Genomic DNA, 22,816 nt, shown 5'->3' on the forward strand with positions numbered 1-22,816 from the left:
GGCCTGTTGAGCTGTAGATATTGTTTATAGTGCAACAGGCCAGAAATTTATACTTCTTTGGAAATTTCAGAAATGCTGCTTTAAAAAATGAATGCATATTTATGCTAAATAATAATTGTATGGATTTTAGAGTTTTACTTGTGCATACCAATTTTCATCCTTTTCTTACAGTGAAAACAATTCTTGGTTTATGTATAGAAAATATATATACTTAAAGGTTGATGAGAAGGGTAAATAATTATATTTGATTTCCCATCCAATTGTTTTATATGTAAGAAGAAATTCTCTAGTTAAAATTGGAAGTAAGAGAAGGAATTTGAAATCTTTCTATGATAAATAAATCTCATACTAATGCAGTATTCAAGGTCATAAGTGAATATAATCAGATTTCTTTCACTATTTTGTCTAAAAATTAATTTTTAGTGCTTATATCTTATGTGTTTCTCCCCATTCCATGAAACAGAAATTATAATGAAAACTTCTAAACCATATAGCACTCTGCTCTGTGTGTATGTGTGTTTAATTCTAAGTAAAATGAAGAGTAGAAGCTCTGAGTCATTAAAAAAGACAAATAGTTAGAGCTTGCTTTTCAGAAACCTGAATCTTGAGAGTTGAAAGAAAAAAAAAAAAGACTACAAGCTAATTTCCTTGTCTCTTTCGTCTTTGTTTCTATTCAATTTCTCCTTTTTTTCTTGTTCACATTTACTATTTTTCTTTGTTTCCGTTTTATAATTTTCTATAGTGTTTTAAATTTGGTCTTTTTTTCACATTGTTCCTCTTTTACTGCGTTTTTTTTTTTTTTTTTTTTTTTTAGTTCACCTTCCTCTTATCTGGTCTTTGCAGATCCTCTTCCTATATGTCTAATTGCCATGATTTCATCATAAAAATCAATGAACTCTTATCAGAAATATACTGAATTAAACATTAACTCATCAAATCAGGAATCACATTGAACTATTTTAGTGGTAAAAATAAAACAGCTCCAGGAAGCGTATTTGCTTTTATCTCTTGTTTAAGCTAATGAACACTGTGCTGAAGTACAATTTTAATTATTAGCTCTTTCATGCATCCAAGAAATTATCAATTTTAAAAAAGTAGTAAAGGATTCTTTACTTAAAATGAGCAAGCCAAAGATGGTAAAGCTAATATTTATGCCCAAAGGACTTTAGCTATATCTTATCTGTTCCAGTCCTATAGTGTGATTGCTGTCTCTGTCATAATCAGCAAGGTCCTGAAAAGGGATAGGAATGACGGACTTTTAAGCAATATCACTGGCAAAAAACTATTTTACAATATGTGTAATTTCCAATGTGAACCAAGCTCCTTATCTTTTTATAGAAGAATTCATACTAGTCTGTATTTAGAAGTATTGCATGCTTAGGCACTCAGTCTTGTCTGATTCTTTGCCATCCCATGGACTGTAGCCCACTAGGTTCCTCTGTACATGGAATTTTCCAGGAAGACTACTGAAGTGGGTTGCCATTTCCTACTCCAGGGTATCTTCCAGACCAGGGATAAAACTTACATCTTCTGTATTGGCAGGCGAGTTCTTTACCACTAGTGCCCCCTGAGAAGCTACTGTGAGATAATGGATATGTCTCTTGCATTGCAGGTGGATTACCACTGAGCCATCAGGGAAGCCCATTTAGAAGTATTATTAAATCATATATTCAAATATTATTGATGAAGTCTAAATATCACATCATCCACAAAGACAAAGAATGTGCCTTATCATGCTAGGGCTGCTATAAAAAAAATATCATGAACCAGTGGCTTAAAAATCAAGCATTTATCTCTTTTAGTTCTAGAGGCTAGAGGGTCCATGATCAAACTTTCAGCCATTTGGCATCTGATGAGAGTCCTCTGCTTGGTTGACAGATGGCTGCCTTCTTGCTGTATCCTCATATGACCAAGAGAAAGAGATCATCTCTAGAGTATCTCTTCTTATAAGGGCACTAATCCAACTCATGCAGGCTTCACCCTCGTGATATAGTTTCTTTCCAAAGCCCTCACCTCCAAGACCATCAAGCTGGGTTGACAGCTTCAGTACATGAATGTTAAATGGATACATACATCCAATCCATAGCAGGGTACCATTTAGTAACAAATTCCCACAAAATACTTAACACTTAAAAACAGTCAATAAATCATTTCTGTTCAGATCACTCAGTCATGTTCGACTCTTTGCCACCCATAGACTGCAGCACACCAGGCTTCCCTGTCCATCACCAACTCCCAGAGCTTGCTCAAACTCATGTCCATCGTGTCAGTGGTGCCATCCAATCATCTCATCCTCTGCTGTCCCCTTCTCCTCCTGCCTTCAGTCTTTCTCAGCATCAGAGTCTTTTCCAATGAGTCAGTTCTTTTCATCAGGTGGCCAAAGTATTGGAGCTTCAGCTTCAGCATCAGTCCTTCCAGTGAATATTCAGGACTGATTTCTTTTAGGATGGACTGGTTGTATCTCCTTGCAGTCCAAGGGACTCTCAAGAGTCTTTTCCAACATCACAGTTCAAAAGTATCAGTTCTTTGGTGCTCAACTTTCTTTATGGTCTGACTCTCTCATCCATACATGACTACTATGGAAAAACCATAGCTTTGACTAGATGAAACTTTGTTGGCAAAGTAACGACTCTGCTTTTATATGCCATCTAGGTTTGTCATAGCTTTCCTTCTAAGGAATAAGCGTCTTTTACTGTCGTGGCTGCAGTCACCATCCACACTGATTTTGGAGCCCAAGTAAATAAAATCTGTCACTGTTTCCATTGTTTCCTCATTTATTTGCCATGAAGTGAAGGGACCAGAAGACATGATCTTAGTTTTTGAATGTTGAGGTTTAAGCCAACTTTTTCACTCTCCTCTTTCACTTTCATCAAGAGGCTCTGCAGTTCTTCTTCACTTTCTGCCATAAGGATAGTGTCATCTGCATATCTGAGATTATTGATATTTCTCCCAACAATCTTGATTCCAGCTTGTGCTTCACCCAGTTTGACATTTCACATGATGTACACTGCATATAAGTTAAATAAGCAGGGTGACAATATACAGCCTTGATGTACTTCTTTCCCAATTTGAAACCAGTCCATTTTTCCACGTCTGGTTCTAACTGTTGCTTCTTGATCTGCATACAGGTTTCTCGGGAAGCAGGTAAGGTGGTCTGGTACTCCCATCTTTTAAGAATTTCCAGTTTGCTGTGATCCATGCAGTGAATATTCACTTATAAAATCAATGCATAGTTTGAATAAATAAACAGTAAAAAAATATAGAAAAAGATCAGATTTTGTTATTGTCTCAATATTTTCATTTGCCATCTTGACCTTAGATGCAACAACAACAACAAAATGGTGTTAGTTTCCAAGATATGATTTACTGGCCTTTATTTAAGTTATCCCTCTGTTTCTTATATTCATTTTGAAGATCTTTTCAAGGGCTTAAGTGGAGAAATAGAATAAGTGACTATTGCTCATGAGTGACAGTATTTCAATGAATAGGCAAAAATTTTACCTTTTTTTTTTTAACCTATTTTAGGACTAATTTCCTTTAGGATTAACTGGTTTTATGTCTTTGCAGTCCAAGGTAATAAAATAAGTAATAAAATCTTTTTACCTGTTGATTTTTTACCTATTTTCAATAGGTAAAATTTTTATCCCATTTGTACCTACCACAAGGATAGTCATTTCTTTCAGATCCCACATTACTCATGACATGGCCTACAAATATCAAGGACATGCAGCCGTGAAAGCATGGAGATGCACATTACTCCTTCTCTAACATCTCACCACAAATTATACTAGGGACATCCACTTAAACAAGGTAGCTTACATAAGGCTGAACAATATAAAATCATTTCCAATAGCTTTGTTTTCAAAGTAACCCTGCATTTTGATTTATCACTTGGCAGACCCATGCAGTAACTTACCCACAGAAGCAAATACTTTTCCTATCCACTATCATTTTTTGAAGAAAAGATATAGCCACCAGATTTTGGCACATTACCTAATATATATTTTGTGCTTAAACAAATACAAAGTTTCATTTTTTTAATTTCTTCTTTTATTACCCTGAAAACATAAAAATGAAGATAATAAACATATATTTACCATTTAACTTTGTGTCCTTATTAATACTATAGGGGAAGTCGGCATGGTACACTTTTTTCCAAAAATAAAAACGCCAGAGTAAAGGAGTGTAAGTAAATGAAATTCAAATCTGGAAGTCAGTGCAATAGGAAGTTGGGTCAAACACAAATTATGAATTTTGAGAAAAGAGAGAATCTGGATTCATGCAGATACTCCTTAAGACAAGTGCTGTGTTATTGCATATTGATTGATAGAGATATGGTAGGGTTGTGGCAATGACAATACTGGGGGAGTTTGGAAGGAAATACTCTTCTGTAGGGGACTTCTGTGGAGTGTGACTGAATAATATGGCAGGCTCATGAGTCTAGACTTAATCCACATTGAATAAAAGAGAATGGAGCCAAATTGCCCTCACATTCAATGTGGTTTTGAAACTTCAGACTGAAAAGGTTTTGCAAATTAGAAAAAAAAAATGTGATTTGCAGTTTGTTGAGTTTTATATAGTGCTTTGATAATAATACATAATTATCTTGAAGGCAGTTGACCTTGAAGCTGGAATTAAAGTACTGGAGTAGAACATAAGACTCATCTCTCACAGCAATTGAGAAAAAGAAGAGAATCTAGGAAGAATTAGGGTTAAAATAAGTGCACTGAATAAATATAAAATCCACTGAAAGTTATTCTAAAAATGAAAGCTGGTTTAACAGTGTCAGAGAAGACAAATAGAAAATTTATGTGAAATGGTCTTGCACATAAGACACATTGTTAGAATTTTGTGGTTACGTGAAATAAACCCACTTTATTTTAGAAGATATTTTTCAAAGGGGTATATGGTATAATACTTATTCTTCTTAAAGAAGACAGAAGGTATATATATTTACTAATATAAAGACTAGAAGTAAATTCACACCAAAATATATAGTAACTTACAAACAGTTAACTGCTACCTTGAAAAAAACATATTCTGAAAGTTTTAAGTCCTGAAAATGATTATTTAATTAATCCCCTGATCTTGATGGGATTAAGAAGTTCTTTAGTTCTAAGTGCCACCATATCTAGAGATGTCACCTAGAGAACTACACAGTCATTGGAATAAAAGGAAAGAAGAAAAAGAAGGGAGGAGCTAAATAGAGAAAAGAGAAAATTCATATGCCAAGACTATGGCCCAGTATCAGCCATTGTTATTCCTAGTGGCCTGAGGCAGCAATGAAATCCTCTAGTCTTGCTCTATGTCAAAACAAATATTCTTCCTTTAACACTGGCTGGCAAAAATAGGTCATAGAAATTTTGTTTTATTTTTCACCACTTTGTTTTATCAGTTTCTAGTTCATAAGCTATACATATAATTACCAATATTCTTATCAGCAATACAAGGAATAATAACTGTCCTGGATCATGTGTATTAAAATTTAGTCAACTCTTGAAAAGGAACTGTAATTAAAAGTTAGTTAAGGATGAATAATTCAATCTATGCTATTTCACTGGCCAACTGAATGAAATTTAGCAAGATGGTATAACACTACTTATTTTAGTCAGTAATTCTCAAAAAAACCCACATTAACATTATGGTTCATGTGAGTGAATGATTTTCAAAGCAGTTTAAAATCAGAAACACCAAGCTAATGTCTGCAACAAATGATTTGGATTAGCATTAGTCTGGAAAAAGTCATTCTAGATCTTTGATTAAAAAAAAAAATCAAGAATTTTAAAAATACTTTTCAAAATAATAGGCTTGGCAAATCTGTTTACTAGAACTGCATAAGTGATTGATTGCAACATCTTAATGAAATAAAAACTAGACTAACTGCTGAGGATATTAGGGGACAACAAAATTCTATCAGTGGTGGACCTTGGCAACTCAAATACCTGTACTTACTATTCAGCTTATTAATAGAATGATGGACTGGCTGAAAAAGAACACCTTGGCAACACCTGAGGAAAACGTTGCCCTTTGATGGCTATTTCCAAATGCCATTTGACATCTATATATTTTTTTAAAAAACAGCTGAGAACTGTCTTATCTTTTTACTTATTTTTCCAGCCATGATTACTTACATTAAGTCAGTTGGGCATATTTTTTGTTGTTGTTTGGCTTGGGCTTTTAAATATTAGTGTAGATCATAATATATTAATATTAATTTCTCCTGTGAAAAGCATACAGCAGCAGATTGACAATCTAAGGTTTGTTGGTTGGTTAATCTACTAGTACGTGAACCTCATTAAGTTTCTAGTTTTGCCTATGCTCAAATGCAAAGTGAAGATAAAATCTTCTCTATTATGTGGCAGAGGAGTATTACATGAGATTAAAATTTGGATTTATATTTCCAACAATACGACATACCAGATATTCTAAAGGTCCAGCCCACAAAAATATAACCTGATTTCCAAAAAAGTATGACAAACATAAATTTAGTTCATTGTTTACTTTCATTAGAAAGAAAAATGACAGATTTTTATTAAGCAGCTCACCTCTTTCATCCAAGTTACTGTCTTGAATATATCAATAAGATATTAAATGTAGTCATAATCTATTTCATCCAACCAACAGATTTGACACCTATTTTTAAATCTAGCTAACATCTATCTGCCTATCTACTCATTCCATCTTAAAACCATAATATTCTAAATATGTTAAAAAAGTATGCTGGAAAATAAAAATTTTGAAGACTATTTCATCTTCACCATTCTCAATAATACAGAAAGTAAGTTCCCTCCAGACTTTTTCATCAGCATTCATGCTTGATTTAAAGGAGAAAAAAAAAGCAATTTCCATATTTAATTATATCTAAGCAGGGTTATCGGAGAAGACAATGGCACCCCACTCCAGTACTCTTGCCTGGAAAATCCCATGGACGGAGCAGCCTGGTAGGCTGCAATCCACGGGGTCGCTAAGAATTGGACACAACTGAGTGACTTCACTTTAACTTTTCACTTTCATACGTTGGAGAAAGAAATGGCAACCCACTCCAGTGTTCTTGCCTGGAGAATCCCAGGGACAGAGGAGCCGACTGGGGTCACACAGAGTTGGACACGACTGAAGCGACTTAGCAGCAGCAGCAACAGCAAGCAGGGTGATATCTCAGGTTAAAATGACTTACATAGGTCCTGAATTAGTGCTTTGCATTTCTTCTATTCAGACTGATGAAAACTTTTTTCTGAAGGTTTGCTTAACTTTATTGAATAGTCCAAATCATTTTTTAAATTGTTAGATAAACATCTTATTCTTTTCCAGTTTTCAACTACTTCTAGCAGTATTTGTGTCAGACTTTTGCCACCTCATGGGCTATAGACTTCCAGGCTCCTCTGTCCATGGAATTTTCCAGGCAAGAATACTGATGTAATCGATTGCCATTTCCTACTCCAGGGGATTCCCTTATGGCTCAGCTGGTAAAGAATCTGCCTGCAATGTGGGCAGCCTGAGTTCAATCCCTGGGTTGGGAAGATCCCCTGGAGAAGGGAACCCACTCCAGTATTTTGGCCTGGAGAATTCCACGTGTCACAAAGAGTCAGACATGGCTGAGCGACTTTCACACTCACACTTTTCACTCTAGGTGATCTTCCCAACCCAGGGATTGAAACTATGCCTCTTACATCTCCTGAATTAGCAGGCAGTTTCTTTACCACTGCACCATCTGGGAAACCCATTTCTTCATCCTTAACATGTGCTTATTAGGTTTTGCTTACTTAAATGGGAAAGTTTAGTGACTCCCTGTAAATAATGAGGTTTAAAGTACTGTTGATTTAAATTTTGCAGTTCCCATATTTACCAGTGATGTAATATTTATCTTTCTTTTTGTAGGTAATTTTCATAATGTGATTTAAATTGCACATTTAGCAACAGAATATATTTTTTATCTATAGGAATAATGCAAGTGCTACCAAATTCAAAAATAATTCCTTGAACTTTAGGAAAGTGACTTCACCTAATTATTGCAAATGGATCCCTTTCAGAGGTTGATATGCTACCAAATTTTGTCTCATGTATAACTCAAAGCTTAGTTTTAAAGCATGAAGTAAAGTCACTCTTATGTGTATAACAATAGCTAGATGTTCATTATTTTCTTAAGTACTAGGGCATTTTATATTGGACAAAAATATATAGATTTTTTATAGTTCATAATAAAATGCTAAAATACATTTTTCAATTTTATATGATCATTTATCATCTAATTTTAGTTTCTTAAGTATGTGTTTTAGTTATCTAATTGTAGGCTTCCTAGAAAAAAAAAACTTGAAAGAAAAGGTGTTATGATTATGACTATGTTGCCATTTTATGTTTAGTAAATTTTGTCATGACTTGTATTACATGATGTGTTTATCAACTGTATATTAATAATAACTTGTAGGATAACAATGGGAAAGATCAGTATACCTAAAAAACTAGCGGCCACTAGAAACAAAAAATATTCATATATTAAAATTTCAACTAGTAGTAGTTTTTGCTTTAGTATTTGGAGAAAATGGAGTACATATTATTAATTCAGGAGAAAAAATAAATTTAAAACTGATAGATAAAGGATTTGTTAATACTTTTTAAAAAATGGATGATTGTGGGTATTAAATCAATATGGCCTCTAGATTTTATTAACACATTTAAAATAATATTGTATAGGAATTTTGTGTCAGTCTTAACAATAAGTTCATGATAAATTTTAGCAACTACTGAAACCTAAATAAGTTAATTGACCAAAGTTCTTTGTCACAGAATGGAAGATCAATAAACGTGTGTTGAAAAGAATGAAATAAAAATGATAGTGTAGAAGAGCTCTCATGAGGTTTTATTTCTATGATTCGATGCTAGGGTTTGTGAAATTCTGTCTTACTTGGTAGATCAACTTGGTTTGTCCTAAACCAGGAGGCCCACTTAATTCAGAGCCATGGAATTTGTGTGAATTATAAAGATGTAATTATGTGTGTGCTCAGTCACTCAGTCATGTCCAACTGTTTGCAACGCCATGGACTATAGCTCACCAGGTTCCTCTGTCCAAGGGATTCTCCAGGCAAGAATACTAGAATACTAGAGTGGGTTGCCATTTCCTCCTCCAGATCTTCCCAATCCAGGGGTGGAACCTGTGTCTCCTGCAGCTCCTGCATTGGCAGACAGATTGTTTACCACTGTGCCACCTGGGAAGCCCAAAGCTATGTATAATTGGAGATGTTCTGTGTTAGGTTATTAGCAATAGAATATAATGTCAATATAATCAGGAAACTTAAAAATCAACATGATATTAGGAGAAAAATAAAAGATAGTGAGGCAAAAGCTATAGAATGTTTACATTCTTGCAACCATAATGAATGAGGTTAAACAAGGATATAGCTGGTGTTTGACCATGTAGAGCAGAGTTTGGCTACATTTAAAGCACATAGTCAACACTTTCAGTTGTTCCTGTTAATAATTCTCACAGATGTGAGAATACATTGAAAACAATCCCAGTTAATAAGAAAATAGCCAGCCACTGGGGGCAGAATTCTAGGGGTCCTGTAGCTGTAAATTTGAGGAAGAATTGCATTGGAATTTGGAGAAATTTGATTACAGGCCAAAGAATGAGAGTTTCTGATGTTGAATAGACAGCATATTAAAAACCTAGACAGCATATTAAAAAGAAGAGACATTACTTTGCTGACAAAGATGGGGACGACAGAAGATGAGATGGTTGGATGGCATCACCGACTCAAAGGACATGAATTTGAGCAAGCTCTGAGAGTTGGTGATGGAAGAGGAGCCTGGCATGCTGCAGTCCATCAGGTCACAAAGAATTGGACATAACTGAGCGACTGAACTGAACTGATGTTGGATATCACTTGCTACCTCATTCACAAGGGTCTAGCCCTTGTTACCTTCTTGTATTTGTCTCAGAGCTTTTTACCTTTGGCCTGTTTATCTCCATGTACTTCTTCAAAGATTTCTATAACTTTCTTTATGGTCATAGAAAAATATCTGAACCTTCTTTGAAAAGCCATCCTTGATGACACCATATAAATAAATACTCAGTCACTTTCCAATATTCTGCCTTAAGTTTTCTTCATAGATCTCATCAGTGTCTATATGTATCTATTTATCTGTCTTACTTATCTATCTACCTATATCAATCTATCAGCCTAGCTATCTCTATTCCACTAGAATTTATGCTTTATAAGAACAGATGTTTCATCTATTTTATTCACTCTTATAAACTCAGTTCTGAGAACAGTACCAACACATGGCAAGTTCTAGCCAATTATTTGTTGGGTAACTGGATGAATATAGTAGAAAAAAATATGTTTTTAATGACTACTAAGTCTAGTTCATAGTAGGCATCTAATGATTACTTGTTAAAAGTCATGATAAATAAGCTTGCAGCACTGACCTCACAGTCACAATCCCACGTCAAGTTTCCCAATAAAAATGAATTTCAGCAGTATTATTAAAAGGATTTTCTGTTGATTCAATGACTCCTTCAAATTAAGTAACAAGGAATTTATATGTATATAGCTAAAGAAAATTTAAATTGAAGTGGAATAGGAAAAACAAGATGAAATAAAGATATCATCAATACTTTAAAAGCAAGACATCATACTTTGAATTTAAGCATAGAGATTCAAGATAGAGTTTGAGGATGATGATAAGTAAATACTACTGTTATCCCCAAAACACATTAATTATGGATACTGAAATCTACTAACGTTTTTAAATTAGAAGTCTTTAAATAAATAAAAAAGACAGTGTAAATACCAAAGGTAGTTTTGACTTTAAGAATAATGGATTGCTTTACATCACCTCTTTATTATTTATTTTAATTAGCATGCAGCCCTGTAACAGTAATAGCTATCATAAATAATGTTTTAGAATACTTGTGTTGAAACTTTAGTTCATTATAACTGTAAAATCCACATATATAATTAAAGAAAAGAACTTCAACACTTGGGGAGAAACATGCTTTCTTAAATTAATTCTATAAGAAAGCTGTGGTACATATACACAATGGAGTATTACTCAGCCATTAAAAAGAATACATTTGAATCAGTTCTAATGAGGTGGATGAAACTGGAACCTATTATACAGAGTGATCAGATAAGATCAGTCCCTCAGTCATGTCCTACTCTTTGCAACCCCATGAATCACAGCATGCCAGTCCTCCCTGTCCATCACCAACTCCCAGAGTTCACTCAGACTCACGTTCATAGAGTCAGTGATGCCATCCAGCCATCTCATCCTCTGTCGTCCCCTTCTCCTCTTGCCCCCAATCCCTCCCAGCATCAGAGTCTTTTCCAATGAGTCAACTCTTTGCATGAGGTGGCCAAAGTACTGGACTTTCAGCTTTAGCGTCATTCCGTCCAAAGAAATCCCAGGGCTGATCTCCTTCAGAATGGACTGGTTGGATCTCCTTGCAGTCCAAGGGACTCTCAAGAGTCTTCTCCAACACCACAGTTCAAAAGCATCGATTCTTCGGTGCTCAGCCTTCTTCACAGTCCAACTCTCACATCCATACATGACCACAGGAAAAACCATAGCCATGACCAGACGAACCTTTGTTGGCAAAGTAATGTCTCTGCTTTTTAATATGCTATCTACGTTGGTCATAACCTTCCTTCAAAGGAGTAAGCGTCTTTTAATTTCATGGCTGCAGTCACCATCTGTAGTGATTTTGGAGCCCAGAGAAATAAAGTCTGACACTGTTTCCACTGTTTCCCCATCTATTTCCCATGAAGTGATGGAACTGGATGCCATGATCTTCGTTTTCTGAATGTTGAGCTTTAAGCCAACTTTTTCACTCTCCACTTTCACTTTCATCAAGAGGCTTTTTAGTTCCTCTTCACTTTCTGCCATAAGGGTGGTGTCATCTGCATATCTGAGGTTATTGATATTTCTCCCGGCAATCTTGATTCCAGCTTGTGTTTCTTCCAGTCCAGCGTTTCTGATGATGTACTCTGCATATAAGTTAAATAAAACAGGGTGACAATATACAGAGTGAAGTAAGCCAGAAAGAGAAACACCAATACAGTATACTAACGCATATATATGGAATTTAGAAAGATGGTAACAATAACCTTGTATGCGAGACAGCAAAAGACACACAGATGTATAGATCAGTGTTTTGGACTCTGTGGGAGAGGGAGAGGGTGGGATGATTTGGGAGAATGGCATTGAAACATGTATAATATCATATATGAAACGAGTCACCAGTCAAGGTTCTATGCATGATACTGGTTGCCTGGAGCTGGTGCACTGGGACTACCCAGAGGGATGGTACGGGGAGGGAGGAGGAAGGGGGGTTCAGGATGGGGAACACGTGTATACTCATGGCGGATTCATGTTAATGTATGGCAAAACCAATACAATATTGTAAAGTAATTAGCCTCCAATTAAAATAAATAAATTTATAACAAAAAAGACATTAAAAATAAAATTAAATAAAATTAATTCTAAATAAAGTAAAAATTATGTTCATTTGTTATTTATTTTATGGGATTTTTTTTAATGCAACACAGGAAAATAATTTTGCCCTGTGAATTTGGCATCAAATTACCTTGTGTAATTGACACCAAAACCTTTCATATTTGTTTTCTCCAACACTCATGCCATATAAGAAACAATTTCAGTAATTTGTTGACATTAAATTCAGCTTATCAAATTTCTATTAAGGAAAGAATTTGAACTGTAATGCCTGAGTCTACGGAAAATGTAGTTGTACAAGGGGGAAATACACAAATTAAGCTTACAAAAAGATTGAATACTGAATCCTGGTATTAGTGAGTTATACTATAAGTTGGAGATTGTTTTAATTCCAATATAAATCAGTCATGCCTCTACTTTCAAGATGATAATTGTGAATTTTACTCTTCATTAACTACTCCCATAGCACAAAATAAATGTAGTAAAAACTGTTAAAATTAAGAGAAACAGACAAATCAGAATCACACTTAAAGTTTTAGCAGCTCTTTCCCAGGAATTGATAGAAAAATATAATGAAATATGTACCTAAATAATATTTATATAACACTATAGCCAATTCCAGTTGAGCTTTTTCAAATCCTGAAAGATGATGCTGTGAAAGTGCTGCACTCAGTATGCCAGCAAATTTGGAAAACTCAGCAGTGGCCACAGGACTGGAAAAGGTCAGTTTTCATTCCAACCCCAAAGAAAGGCAATGCCAAAGAATGCTCAAACTACCGCACAATTGCACTCATCTCACACGCTAGTAAAAGCATGCTCCAAATTCTCTAAGTCAGGCTTCAGCAGTACCTGAACCATGAACGTCCAGATGTTTAAGCTGGTTTTAAAAAAGGCAGAGGAACCAGAAATCAAATTGCCAACATCCGCTGGATCACAGAAAAAGCAAGAGAGTTCCAGAAAAAAACTCTATTTCTGCTTTATTGACTATACCAAAGCCTTTGACTGTGTGGATCACAACAAACTGTGGATAATTCTGAAAGAGATGGGAATACCAGACCACCTGACCTGCCTCTTGAGAAACCTGTATGCAGGTCAGGAAGCAACAGTTAGAACTGGACATGGAACAACAGACTGGTTCCAAATAGGAAAAGGAGTCCGTCAAGGCTGTATATTGTCACCCTGCTTATTTAACTTATATGCAGAGTACATAATGAGAAATGCTGGGCTGGAAGAAGCACAAGCTGGAATCAAGATTTCAGGGAGAAATATCAATAACCTCAGATATGCAGATGACACCACCCTTATGGCAGAAAGTGAAGAGGAACAAAAAAGCCTCTCGATGAAAGTGAAAGAGGACAGTGAAAAAGTTGGCTTAAAGCTCAACATTCTGAAAACGAAGATCATGGCATCTGGTCCCATCACTTCATGTGAAATAGATGGGGAAACAGTGGAAACAGTGTCAGACTTTATTTTTGGGGGCTCCAAAATCATTGCAGATGGTGAAATTGCAGCCATGAAATTAAAAGACTCCTACTCCTCGGAAGGAAAGTTATGACCAACCTAGATAGTATATTGAAAAGCAGAGACATTACTTTGCCAACAAAGGTCCGTCTAGTCAAGGCTATGTTTTTTCCCGTGGTCATGTATGGATGTGAGAGTTGGACTGTGAAGAAAGCTGAGCACCGAAGAATTGATGCTTTTGAACTGTGGTGTTGGAGAAGACTCTTGAGACTCCCTTCGACTGCAAGGAGATCCAACCAGTCCATCCTAAAGAAGATCAGTCCTGGGTGTTCATTGGAAGGACCTATGCTGAAAGCTGAAACTCCAATACTTTGACCACCACATGGGAACAGTTGACTCATTGAAAAATACCTTGATGCTCAGAGGGATTGGGATCAGGAGGAGAAGGGGATGATAGAGGATTAGATGGCTGGATGGCATCACTGACTTGATGGACATGAGTTTGAGTGAACTCAGGGAGTTGGTGATGGACAGGGAGGCCTGTAGTGCTGTGATTCATGGGTTCACAAAGAGTTGGACACAACTGAGCGACTGAACTGATAGCCAACAATGGTAAATATGCATTATTTTCAAGCCACATAATTTGTCCACTAAGGTAATTTTCAAAAGACTATAAACAAACAGAATTAGTTTTCTGTAAATTAGTCAAGAAGTCTCAAAGTAGTAGTGACTATGGCAGCTTCCAGTTTGGTTTGCCGTATTTACAAAAATTTGACGTATAAGGAAATGAAAGAATCTGTGGACTTCAAAGAAACCTCACTGCTCATGAGGCAGGATGAGAATTGTTTGCCCTTGCACTCCTTGCACTCAAATCTTGTGGGAGTGGACAATGCAGAGCAGGTCTAGGTATATACTGACACATATGGTCAGTATGTGTGTGTGTCATAGCTGAGCGCCAGTGAGTTTAGATAACTCTCCATTTTATAAAAGGACTTTTAGCACATATGTCCATCCTCCCTCAAGAAAGTGATGTTATCTTTACTATTCTTACCAGGAAACAAATATACTTTCTGACCCTGGAAGAAGACACTATTTCTAGCTTCCAAGTGTGTTATATGTGAAAACATCTTTGAAAAAATAACCAAGAGAAAAGCTGACATGTGGCATGTAGTAGTGGTTTAGTTGCTAAGTTGTGTTCGACTCTTGCAACCCCATGGACTATAGCTTTATCGACTGAGCTATGACAGAAGCTGCATGGCATATAGAAATGCCATCAAAATTTGCTTTCCAACAGTATGTTGTTGTTGGTTTGTTGGAGCACTCATCTAGGATATAGGATTTAATGCCCTGCTAAGATGGTATAAACATACTGTTTGTTGTCGTCGTTTAGTTGCTAAGTCATGTCCAACACTTTTGCAGCCCCATGAACTGTGGCCTGCAAGGCACCAAGTATAACTGTATCAGATTGGAACCCAATAACTTTAAGATGGTTAGAAAATGTTCAGATATTTCCGTCACCTTTGTGCATATCCCCTTCACGTTGCAGATGATGGAGCAGCTTATATCATCCATGAATTTTGCATGCATCTGCATGCATTGTCCCTGTGAACTGGTCCTGTCCAGTAACTTGGTGACTCTGACCAGCTTGATGATTGCACATGATGTATGTCCATAATGGAGCATGATGGCAGTATGGCAGAGAGCTGAATTATAATTTCAAAAAAATATCAAAAGTTATGAGTAGTAATTTTAAAAGTTTTTAGAATGAAACATATAGTTTTATAAACTTAATAGCAGAATGGTGTAAGTAAATGATGAAATCTAACTAATAAATTAAGTTCTACTATTCATTTAATGGGGAAAATAACTAAAGAATAAGAAAATACATCAATAAAGAAAAATACAAGTAGAGAAAAGCAGGAAAGCCAAACATCAATTTTAGACAAATTCCTAGCTAGACTGATCATAAAAAAGGGAAGACTTAAAAATTTTAAAAATAAAAACTGTACAAGTATCACAGATTTTAAAATAATAATGAAGGATATTATAAATAACTTTATGCTAAGCTTATGGATAATGTTGAAATAACAAATTCCTTGACAAGAACAAATTGCCAAACTAACTTGAAAAAGTAAAAATAGTTACATATTTAAAAAGGAATAGAAATGTTTCTCAAAGTTCTTTCCATGAAAATTCCAAACCCAGTTGATTTCACAAATTAAATCTATCAAACATTATTTTAAAATATGTTAGTCACCTGTTCTTGACTAAGGCACAAATGCAATTTAAAGAAGAAAGGATTTTTTTCAACAGATAGTTTTTGAAATTCTAAACACAGAGACCTCACAGATTATGCCTTTCACATAAAATAACTCAAAATGAATTATAGACTTTAAAACATGTGCATTTTGAATAAGGTAGAAGGTAATATGCAATACCTTAATTTTGAAGTTTCAGATGCTTCAAGTAGAAAGTATGCAATAGTACCACTAAGAATTGATTTAAAAAGCAGACACACAATTATATATGTTACCCCAAAATAAATGTTACTAATTATTAGCAAAAGATACAAGCAAAACTCAAGTGCAGATATAAGAGCATCCATCTCTAGAAGACATTCAAGCAATAAGATGTATCTTTCAAAAAATAAAAAAGGAGGTAAAAGAAATATATATTTTACTACATTAAAATATGCTTTGTTTTCAGAGAAATGAAAGAGTGCTGTGTTCAATACATTTGCTATGAAAAAGTCTTTTGGTTTGGAGTTTCCTGGTTTTTATACTTCATTAGGCATGCAGAGAAAGAGAATCTATGTGTATAACTCCATTCTCCAGCTAGCTGCATTCCATAAATTCAGGTTAATTTACCAGGAGCAATTTAAGGAGAATAACCTAGAGAGACTCGCTAGAACATTCTTAGGTAAGGACTTCTAAGTCATCTGCTTGTTAACTACTATTCAAAAGAATCCTGCTGAAGCCATCTTCAAGTATTTCCCTTCTGTGGATATTGAGTACAGTTCCTTACTATATTAGTGGTTTCTCCAGTTACAGATAAGAATGGATTTCCATTTGGTCTCTCTGTACATGATGGAGTATGCCCATGTTTGTCATTTTAAGAACCAATTTGGTTAATTTTAGAAATCTGGTATGTGTGTGTTAGTCACTCATTTATGTCCGACTCTTTGCGACCCCATGGACAGTAGCCCACCAGGCTCCTCTGTCCATGCGATTCTCTGGGCAAGAATGCTGGATGGGTAGCCTCTCTCTTTTCCAGGGAATCTTCCGAACCAGGAATAGAGCCTTGGTCACCAGCATTGCAGGCAAATTTTTTACCACTAACTCACCAGGGAAGCCCATATATGTGACATACTGCTTAAATCCCACCTGTCAAATATTCTTGAATATGCCATTTCCATTTTATCAATAAGCTCTACCAAACTAATCTCTTTCCTCAACTTTTTCAATATTGCTTAAAATTTTTTATGCTTTTCCTTGATAGCATCCTTTTCCCATACTCAGTAATAATTTGCTAATTTCTTTATGGGTTTCCCAGGTGGCAGAGTGATAGATAAAGAATCAGCCTGACAATGCAGGAAGTATGGGAGACATCAATTTGATCCCTGGGTCAGTTAAGTTCCCCTGGAGGAGGAAATGGCAACCCACCCCAGTATTCTTGCTAGGAAAATCTCAAGGACAGAGGAGACTGGCAGGCTACAGTCTATGGGTTCACAAAGTGTTGGGCGTGACTGAGCAACTGAGCATGCACACAATTTCCTTTCAGTAATTATATACCAAGGAGCTGCATTAGAAAGCTTTGAGTCTAGAATTCTAACAATCTTCATGAAATAATAGTATTTGATTGCCTTAGACCAAAGGCTTCTGTTCTAATCTCATTGCATGGTTAATTACTGATTAACTATTCTTTATTTCTTTTAGATCCTTGTTAAATATTTAATGTATCTTCTCAATCTGTCTCTGGTTTATTTATCTGTAACTCCATTTTGTTTTCAAGATTTTGGATCATCTTTATTATCATTATTCAGAATTCTTTTTCAGGTAGACTCCCTATATCCCCCTCTTTGGTTTGGTTTGTTGGGTTTTTATCATGTTTCTTCACCTGCTGGGTATTTCCTTGCATTTTCATTTTGTTTAATTTGCTGTTTGGGGTCTCTTTTCTGCAGTCTGGAGGGCTTTAATTCCTCTTAATTATGAAGTCTGCTCCTCATGGGTGGGCTTGGATCAGTGGCTTGTCAAGGTTTCCTGGTTGCGGGAGCTTGTGTCTGTGTTCTGGTGGATGGAGATGGATCTTATCTCTCTGGAGTACAATGCGATGTCCAGTAATGAATTTGGGGGTGTCTATGGGTTTGGTATGGTTTTGAGCAGCCTGTCTTTTAAAATTCAGGGTTGCTTTCCTGTTTTTCTGGAGGATGAATGTGTGATGTCTTGTTGGTTCTTTGATGAAGGTTCGTCTCAGTGTAGGTATGGAGGCTTTTGGGTTGGCTTTTGTCTATAAATGTTCCTTTGGGGTCAGGAGTTCAATGATGGTCCAAAGTTTTGGAGTTGAGCCTCCTGCCTCTGGGTTTTGGTCCCCCTGTTACAGTAGCATCAAGACTTCTCTGTCCACACAGCACAGAACACAAAAGCTGTCGGTTACTAGCAAAACCACGCTTCACAGCCAGGAGTTATATAGAGAAGAGGGAGGTGGGAGATTGAGATGACCAGGAGGAGAAAAGGGAGGATCAAAAGGGAAGAGAGCAAATGAGCCAGTAATCAAATCCCTAAGTGAAAATGAATACTAAAAATTAGACTTTAAAGGTATAAAATTAATAACAAATACACAAATGCAAAAATTAAAAACCTAGAATAGAGATTAGATTCTTGAAATTACAATATTAAAATATATATATCAAACACAAAAATTTAAAAAACTATTGTGATGTCAGTTCAGTGTCAGATAATCCTTTGTTCTGGCTTGTAATTTGTTCTCCAAGTCTATGGTTGCTTCTGTTATAGACCCAAACAATTTTAAAATTATATGAGAAAACATGTTGAAAGATTGAATGATTCATCCCAACTTGCAATCTTCTGGAAACTATTTATAATTTCTTCCCAGTTCAGTTCAGTAGCTCAGTCATGTCCAACTCTTTGGAACCTCAAGGACTACAGCACGACAGACTTGCCTGTCCATCACCAACTACCGGAGCTTGCTCAAACTCATGTACATTGCGGCAGTGATCCCATCCAACCATCTCATCCTTTGTCATACCCTTCTCCTCCTCATTTTATTCTCCTTCTGCCTTCAGTCTTTCCCAGCATAAGAGCCTTTTTCAATGAGTCTGTTCTTCGCATCAGATGGCCAAAGTATTGGAGTTTCAGCTTCAACATCGGCCCTTCCAATGAACATTCAGGACTGATTCCCTTTAGGATTGACTGGTTGGATCTCCTTGCAGCCCAAGGGACTCTCAAGAGTCTTCAACACCACAGTTCAAAAACATCAATTCTGTGATCAGCTTTCTTTATAGTCCAACTCTAACATCCATACATGACTACTGGGAAAAACATAGCTTTGACTAGTCAGAAATTGTTGGCAAAGTAATGTCTATGTTTTTTAATATGCTCTCTGGGTTGATCATAGCTTTTCTTCCAGGAAGCCAGGTGTCTTTTAACTTCATGGCTGCAGTCACCATCTGCAGTGATTTTGGAGCTCCCAAAAATAAAGTCTCTCATTGTTTCCATTGTTATCCCATCTATTTTCCATGAAATGTTGGGGCCAGATGCCATGATCTTAGCTTTTTGAATGTTGAGTTTTAAGCCAAATTTTTCACTCTCCTCTTTCAGTTTCATCAAGAGGCTCTTTAGTTCTTCTTCACTTTCTGTAATAAGGGTGATGCATCTGCATATCTGAGGTTATTGATATTTCTCCCGACAATCTTGATTCCAGCTTGTGCTTCATCCAGCCCAATATTTCACATGATGTACTCTGCATACAGGTTAAATAAGCAGGGTGACAATATACAGCCTTGATGTTCTCCTTTCCCGATTTGGAACCAGTCTGTTGTTCCATGTCCAGTTCTAACTGTTGCTTCTTAATCTGCACACTGATTTATCAGGAGAAAGGTAAGGTGGTCTGGTATTCCCATCTCTTTAAGAAATTTCCATAGTTTGTTGTGATCGACACAATCAAAATTCTTTAGTGTAGTCAATAAAGCAAAAGTAGATCCTCTCTTGCTTTTTTGATGATCCAACAGATGTTGGCAATTTGATCTCTGGTTCCTCTGCCTTTTCTAAATCCAGCTTGAACATCTGTAAGTTCATGGGTCACGTGCTGTTGAAGCCTGGCTGAGAATTCTCAGCAGTATTTTGCTAGCATGTAAGATGAGTGCAAATGTGTGGTAGTTTGAATATTCTTTTACATTGCCTTTCTTAGGGATTGCGATGAAAACTGACCTTTTCCAGTCCTGTGGACACTGCTGAGTTTTCCAAATTTGCTGGCATATTAGGTGCAGCACTTTCACAGACTCATCTTTTAGGATTGAAATAGTTCAACTGGAATTCCAACACTTCCACTAGCTATGTTTATTGTGATGCTTCCTAAGGCCCACTCGATTTCACATTCCAGGATGTTTGGCTCTGGGTGAGTGACCATTGTGGTTATTTGGGTCATGAAGATCTTTTTTGTATAGTTCTTCTGTGTATTGCCACTTCTTAATATCTTCTGCTTCTGTTAGAAGCTATCTAATATCTTCTGTTAGGTCCATACCATTTCTGTCCTTTATCGAGCCCATCTTTGCATGAAGTGTTCCCTTGGTATCTCTAATTTTCTTGAAGAGATCTCTAGTCTTTCCCATTCTGTTGTTTTCCTCTATTTATTTGCATTGATCACTGAGGAAGTTTTTCTTATCTCTCCTTGCTATTCCTTGGAACTCTGTATTCAAATGGGTATATCTTTCCTTTTCTTCTTTGCCTTTTGCTTCTCTTCTTTTCTCAGCTATTTGTAAGGCCTCCTCAGACAACCATTTCACCTGTTTACATTTGTTTTTCTTGGGGATTTTTTTTTTTTAATTTTATTTTTATTCTCTCTCTCTTTCTTTTTTTTTTTTTTTTTACTTTTTTTTTAACTTTACAATATTGTATTGGTTTTGCCATACATCAACATGCATCTGCCACGGGTGTACACATGTTTCCCATCCTGAAACCCCCCCCACCTCCCTCCCCATACCATCCCTCTGGGTCATCTTAGTGCACCAGCCCCAAGCTTCCTGTATCTTGCATCAAACCTGGGATGGTTTCTATCATTATCTCCTGCACAATGTCATGAACCTCCATGGTTAGTTCATCAGGCACTCTGTCTATCAGATCTAATCCCTTTAATCTATTTGTCACTTCCACAGTATAATCGTAAGGGGTTCAATTTAGGTCATACCTGAATGGTCTAGTGGTTTTCCCTACTTTCTTCAATTTAAGTCTGAGTTTGGCAATGAGGAGTTTATGATCTTAGCCACAGTCAGCTCCTGGTCTTGTTTTTGCTGACTGTATAGAGATTCTCCATCTTTGGCTGCAAAAAGTATAAGCAATCTGATTTTGATATTGACGATCTGGTGATGTCCATGTGTAGAGTCTTCTCTTGTGTTGTTGGAAGAGGGTGTTTGCTATGACCAACACATTCTCAGCAAAACTCTGTTAGCCTTTGCTCTGCTTCATTTTGTACTCCAAGGCCAAATTTGCTTGTTACTACAGGTATCTCGGAGAAGGCAATGCACCCCACTCCAGTACTCTTGCCTGGAGAATCCCATGGATGGAGGAGCCTGGTGGGCTGCAGTCCATGGGGTCGCTAAGAGTCAGACACGACTGAGCAACTTCACTTTTGCTTTTCACTCTCATGCATTGGAGAAGGAAATGAAAACCCACTCCAGTGATCTTGCCTGGAGAATCCCAGGGACGGGGGAACCTGGTGGGCTGCCGTCTATGGGGTCGCACAGAGTCGGACACGACTGAAGCAACTTAGCAGCAGCAGCAGCACAGGTATCTCTTCACTTCCTACTTTTGCATTCCAGTTTCCTACAATGAAACTGACATCTTTTTTTTGGGTGTTAGTTCTAGAAGGTCTTGTAAGTCTTCATAGAACCATTAAACTTCAGCTTTTCAGCAATACTGGTTGGGTTATTTATTCTCAGATTTTTAATTTCAGATTTTTTCCAGGGGGCATTTTAATAGAATCCAATAATTTTCCTATAGGAGAAATAATCTAGAAGGACTGATGCTCAAGCTGAAGTTCCAATACTTTGGCCACTGATGCAGAGCCGACTCATTAGAAAAGACTCTGATATTGGGAAAGATTGAAGGCAGGAGAGAAGGGGACAACAGAGGAGGAGATGATTGGACGGCATCACTGACTCAATGGACATGGGTTTCAGCAATCTCTGGGAAATGGTGAAGGACAGAGAAGCCTGGCATGCTGAGTCCATGGGGCTACAAAGAGTTGAACGCAACAGAGTGACTGAACAACGGCAAAATACAATTTTATCAATCTCTGAGCTTCCTGTTTAGTTGCAGGGTTGTTGTTTTTCAGCCACCAAATCAAGCCACTGAGTTGTATCTGACTCTTCACAACCCCACAGACTGCAGCACACCAGGCCTCCCTGTCCTACACTATCTCTGCAGTTTTCAGAAGATAATGTTCGCTGAATCAGTGATGCCATCCAACCCTCTCATTCTCTGTCACCCTTTGTCCTTCTGCCTTCAATACTTCCCAGTACCAAGGTATTTTCCAATGAGTTGGTTGTTTGCATCACAGTTGGCCTAAGTATTTATTGGAGCTTCAAGTTACAGGGTTAGAAAAAGATAATACTCAATTTCTCAAAGTTTGAAGACTAAACAAGCTACTTATAATTAGAAGGAGGATAATA

Source organism: Bubalus kerabau, chromosome 7 (genome assembly GCF_029407905.1).
Source record: "Bubalus kerabau isolate K-KA32 ecotype Philippines breed swamp buffalo chromosome 7, PCC_UOA_SB_1v2, whole genome shotgun sequence".
NCBI classification, from domain to species: domain Eukaryota; kingdom Metazoa; phylum Chordata; class Mammalia; order Artiodactyla; family Bovidae; genus Bubalus; species Bubalus kerabau.